The following is a 5,690-nucleotide window of genomic DNA, read 5'->3' as shown; positions in this document are numbered from 1 at the left end:
TCGCAATTTACTTAAAAAACATCTTAACAGGAAGTCATGTTTTCTTCATACATTTCTACAAACACCATTTTCAATAAGTTTGGTCATTCTGTAAAATGTGAATAAAAAAGCTGATAAACCTCCACACTAAAGTTATTTTCATTTTCAGAAGGCTATTTCCTACACAAATGAATAGATAGAGATATTTGTTTCTTTGATAAGAGTGATTATTATTTAGGTCAAATATAAAATATGGTTTTCACAGCTTAACTCCACAGTGGACCATGGTTTTGCTGACCTCCATGGGCCCCTAGTTTGGCTGGTTCCCAGAAGGCTCTCCCCTTTATCCCCCCTTATGGCCGGCCTTGTCTCCACATGACTATTCTAGAAATGTTCATGGCTGTGTTCAGCCACCTTCAGGTTCAGTGGAGGTCCCCGGTCTCTGGCACCTTTATTTTGGGGGTCGCATTAAAAAAACAGAAAAAAATATGAATCTGTTAAGTTTTTATAGCAGTTTTTTGGAAGTGGACATGTTTGTCCTTAATGGCTTTAAAGGGTAGTTAATTTGTTTCAGTCTTCCCCTGACCTGTTAGAGCAACTGAAATCTGAATTCAAACATTTTCCTAGAAAGAAACTTTGTTGCAAAAATGAGACCATATGCACTAACACAGCCAAAATGGTGAGCAGAGAAAGAGGAAACATTTGCCCAAATGGACAGAAATGTCCCTAGTGATGCCTGAGGGTTAAATCTGACGTTCTTCTCACTAATCCCTGCTTCATCAGTGCTGATGCACCATGCTGCTGCTGGCAATGCTTGACCTCCTCCACCCTAGCTACCTCCTCTAGAGCTGAAAGCTTGGTGCTCCCTCATTTTCAGATTCCTGCTGCTATGGATGAATTTCTCCTGAAATCATTTCATTGTTTTCATGACACATTGTCATAAATGGATCTATCCATGTGGGGGTTTGAATAAAATAAATCTGATTATAACTGGCTGTACTGGTTGCTGCTCAAATCTGTGATGTGCATCATTTATTTTTGTATAAAAGACTAAATTTATAATAGAAATGTACTAAAAAAGTGCTCATGTTCAGTGCATTGAATAACATCTTAAATGTTGTATTTATTTGGATAAATAAAGCTTTACTATTTGAGTTTAAAAGTAGAAATGATGGCTTCAGGAACTCAGTATCCTGTCAAATCTGGCCCTTTGGTCAGAGCAGGGGTGTCAAACTCAAGGCTGGGGGGCCAAATCTGGCTTGACTTCAGGAGGAACAGACTCCCCCCTCATGCCCTGCACATCAGAGGAGCAGCCGTGGAAGTGGTCTCCAGCTTCAGGTACCTTGGTGTTTATCTGACCGAGGACCTTACCTGGAGTCACAGCACCTCCTGCCTGATTAAGAGGGCCCACCAGCGGCTCTACTTCCTCAGGAAACTGCAGCGCGCTGGACTGGGAAGCTCCGTCCTGAAGAGCTTCTATCGATGCGTGGTGGAGAGCATCCTCAGCACCAGCATTATCGTGTGGCACGGCAGCTGCTCCGCTGCAGAGATGAAGGCTCTGCAGAGGGTGGTGAAGGCTGCACAGAGGACTGTGGGGAGCGGCCTACCCACCACCACAGACATTTACAGGATGAGATGCAGAAAGAGGGCCACCTGCATCATGACAGACCCCACTCATCCTGCACATACACTCTTTGACCCTCTCCCCTCTTGCAGGCGGCTGCAGAGCATTCAGAGTAAGACCACCAGTCTCAGGAACAGCTTCTCCTGGAAGCTGTTGGACTGTTGAACTTGAGCGGTGGTCTGTAGCCCCCCACACACATATCTGCACTATGATCACTTGCATTTGCTGGACTTTCTCACGTATTTAGCATTGCTAAATTTGGCTGCCTTAGTTTTAGTTTTACTTTGTCTGTACTTGTATTTTTATATTTATATATTTATGGTTGTCAAACCTATTTTTATAAATTGTTTTCTTAGATATTTATCAGGCTTAAAAACAGGATCTTGAGGGTGACATTTCATGCTATCCATGTGTAAACAAGTGCTAGTATGACAATAAAACTTCTTGAATCTGGAATTGAATGATATCAAATATCCTTAAGTCATGAATATGTGGAAAAAATAAGGAATTAAAATAATTAGAAAAAAACTAAATGCGAGGAGATCAATTAATTTGTGTTTCATTTTATTTTTTTCAATTTTTTATTGCACAATTATGACTTCAACTATTATTTGGACATTTATTTCATATTTTGACCTCTTAGATTTATTATTCAGAATTTTTTCTCTTACTTTGACCATTTTCAATTTCTTATTTTGACTTTTGTCTCATGTTTCGACTTTGTCAATTTATTTTAACTTTTAATCTCATATTTTGAGCTTTTACATTTCTAATTTTGATTTTTTATCTAATCAGTTGGCCCCTTAAAATTATTATTTCAACCTTTATCTCATATTTTGACCTTTAAGTTGCACTATTTTAAGTTTGAAGTCATATTTTTGCCTTAAAAACATGATTGTGACTTTCTTCTTACTATATTTGCTTTTTTAAAGCATTTTTTACATCTTATTTTGTGTTTTGACCTTTTGAACTAATAAGTTTGACTTTTTATCTCAGATTTAGAGCCTTTTTACTAATTATTTTGACTTTTTAAATCTCAAAATCATTTTTCATCAGTGCTATTTTTTTCCCCATAACTTATTACTGGTGAAGATGAGGTTACCAGTTTGGTTAAATGTGGACCCTGTTAGACCCTCAGGTTAGACCTGAATCCAGAATCCCTCTGTGACTGAGTTTGACACCCCTGGGTTAGAGAATCAAGTTTCTTAGTAACCATAACTGCCTTTCTCTGGTCTGATATCACCTTCTCTGGTATAATTCCAGCGTTCTTCACATTTTTACCACACAGCACTGAGAAAACTGAATCTGAGCCACAGCAAATGTAGCTGATTTCAATCTGTGATAACAATAAAAACAATCAAATAAGCTTCATAAATACGCCTCATTTTGAAGTCTGTTTATTTTGTTCAGACGTTGTGAAAAGTTGACCTGAACAGAATCATTGATGTAATGTCAGCTGATGTTTCTGAGTTCATCCACACAACTAAACTTCATTTTACTGGCTTCCATTCTTTATTTCAAAACACAAATACTACATTACCCATCAGCCATCAGCACTCCCTGTGGTGCATTGTGGGTATTTCAGTATTAGGGATAAAGAGCTTTGTGAATGAACAGCTGAACTGTTGATTGAGGGGGGAATTCAAATCTGGACAGAATTTTCCCATGATGCCCTGGGGCAGAGTGTAAATGTAGATTTGATGAAATGTGTGGAGAGATGACTGCTGAGATTCCTCTGATCCTGTTTGTGAGAGATTAGTGTTGTTAAAGAGAGCTCTTCCTCACTCATCATCTCTGCTATGGAGGAATAAAAGCAGAGTCAAACAGCAGTCAGGTGGATTTATACCGGCCTGCTGGAAGAGGCTTCTAGAAATGAAGTGTGGAAAAATACACAAACTAATGGCTACAAATCTGTGCTCTGATCAATCAACACCATAAAACTGAGTTTGTTTTAAAGCCGGCTTTACTTCAAACTACATTTATTTCAAGAAGAAATACCAAACTAAGCAAAGGCTAGCTTTGTTCAACCTACTAACAGAGTGAGAGAAAGTTACAGAGATTTTTGGTTCTTCAACTAAAATAAATGAGTGGTTTATGTAAAGATTCATCTGACTGGCTATTTTTCAGTGTCTGATAAAAACCTCCAGCCAGCTCTACTTAGAAATCTGATTTTTTAATGTAGATTAACCAAATTCATCTTTTTACACTGAGAAAAATCAATCTGGGCAAAAGTAAATGTAACTTCATTTAATCTGTGATTTCAACAATAAAAATCCAAGTTTCTATCTTGACATAAATCATTTTGTTGTCAGTTTCTTTTGTTAAAAATACAAGACACTGTGATTTTTCTCCTAAACAAGAATAATTGAGGTCATGTAAGCCAATCTTCCAGAGTTTATCCACATAACTAAGCCTGACTTTGTTTCCTTTACTCAGTTTCATTCTATGTTTCTAAACTACTAAAAACTACATTATCCATGAATAAATGCCGGCTGTGATGCATTGTGGGTATTTCGGATGAGCGATAAATGTCTTTTCTAACAATCAGGAACAGATGAACTGCTAACTGAAGACATGGCGGTGATGATAGATCAGATTGGTGGGATTCAAATCTGGGGATATATAGGCAGAATTTTCCCATGATGCCCTGGGGCAGAGTGTTTCTCCGTGTTTAGATGTGTTTAAATGTGATCAGGTGAGTTTAGATGTTGAATGTTGTAGAGAGATCACTGCTTTGTCCATCTTTCTGATGGATTTTTGTTGATATTGATGGTCAACACGTCTGCAACATGAGTGAAAAGAGGACTTCCTGAACATGACTTTGACTGCCTGTCCTGCTAGTAAGGTAAAAAAAATTTATCAGTTCTTTGATATCTTTAGAAAGGAGGATAAAATAAAGATAGTGCAGAACTTGGGTGTTGAACTCAAAGCTCAGGGGCCAAATCCGGCCCACGGGATGAGAATATCAGACCCACAAGATCATATCTGTATTATTAATTGGTCCACCAATATGAGGTCTGCAAATTTCCTCCCGTATAAAAATGTAAACTTCAACATATTTTGCCCTTTAACACTCCCAATTTTAAATTTAATTAATATTTTTAACTTTTTAAGTCATCACTTTAAATTCTAGCTCATATTTTGACATTTTCACCCCTAATTTTGTCTTTTTAATCCCATATTTTGACCAATCAGACACAAAATTTAAAGTTTTAAGTCATATTTTGACTTTAAAATCATGATTTCAAATTTGATCTCGTATTTTGACCTTTCAAACCTTTGATTTTAACTTTGTCCTCGTGTATTTTCTCTTTAAAAACATTATTTTTCCATTTTTAATATCGTCTTCTGATCTCTTAAACTAATAAGTTGGAATTTTTGTCTCAGATTTGAGCCTTTAAACTTATCATTTTTACTCTTTTTGAATTTCCAAGTGATTTATCATCAGTCCTGGTGTTTTTTTCATATTTTATTACTGGTAAAAATGAGGTTGACAGTTCTGGTTAAATGTTGACCCTGTTAGGCTCTCAGGTTGGACCTAGACCCAGAATCTGGCCCTTGCTGTGACTGAGTCTGACATCCCTGGTGTACAAGCTTATGCAGGTACTTCCTTTGCAAGCAGTGTAGAAGTTGATGCTTATGAACATCACTAGAGTAAGGGAATTATAAATGTTATAATTTAAATTATAATGTTGAACTGCATTGAAAGCTTGAGTCATTTTTACAAGCTGAGAATTGAAATAACATGAATTTCAATGAAAAAATTAAGTTAAACAAAGATCAGTCTTGTTGAATCTACTTCAAAATGTAAGTAAATTTCACTTTGATTTTTTTGTTCTTGAACTTAAACAGAGTTTTAGTTTTTTACAAAGATTAATCTGGATAATCTACGGAAAGAATGTCTGCAAAAGCTGCTTAGGCTTTTCTGCGTTGGTTGGGCTGAATATTTTATCAGTGTATTAATGACTCATTTGTTTTTGTTCAAGAACAAAAATTTAAAGTAATATTTGTTTACATATTAAAGTATATTGAACAGAAGTGTGTTTTTAGGTTGAATATTTTGTCATTTTAAGAAAACCCAGCCTTT

Source organism: Cheilinus undulatus, linkage group 22 (genome assembly GCF_018320785.1).
Source record: "Cheilinus undulatus linkage group 22, ASM1832078v1, whole genome shotgun sequence".
In the NCBI taxonomy this organism is placed as follows: Eukaryota; Metazoa; Chordata; class Actinopteri; order Labriformes; family Labridae; genus Cheilinus; species Cheilinus undulatus.
This window is presented reverse-complemented; position numbering follows the sequence as displayed.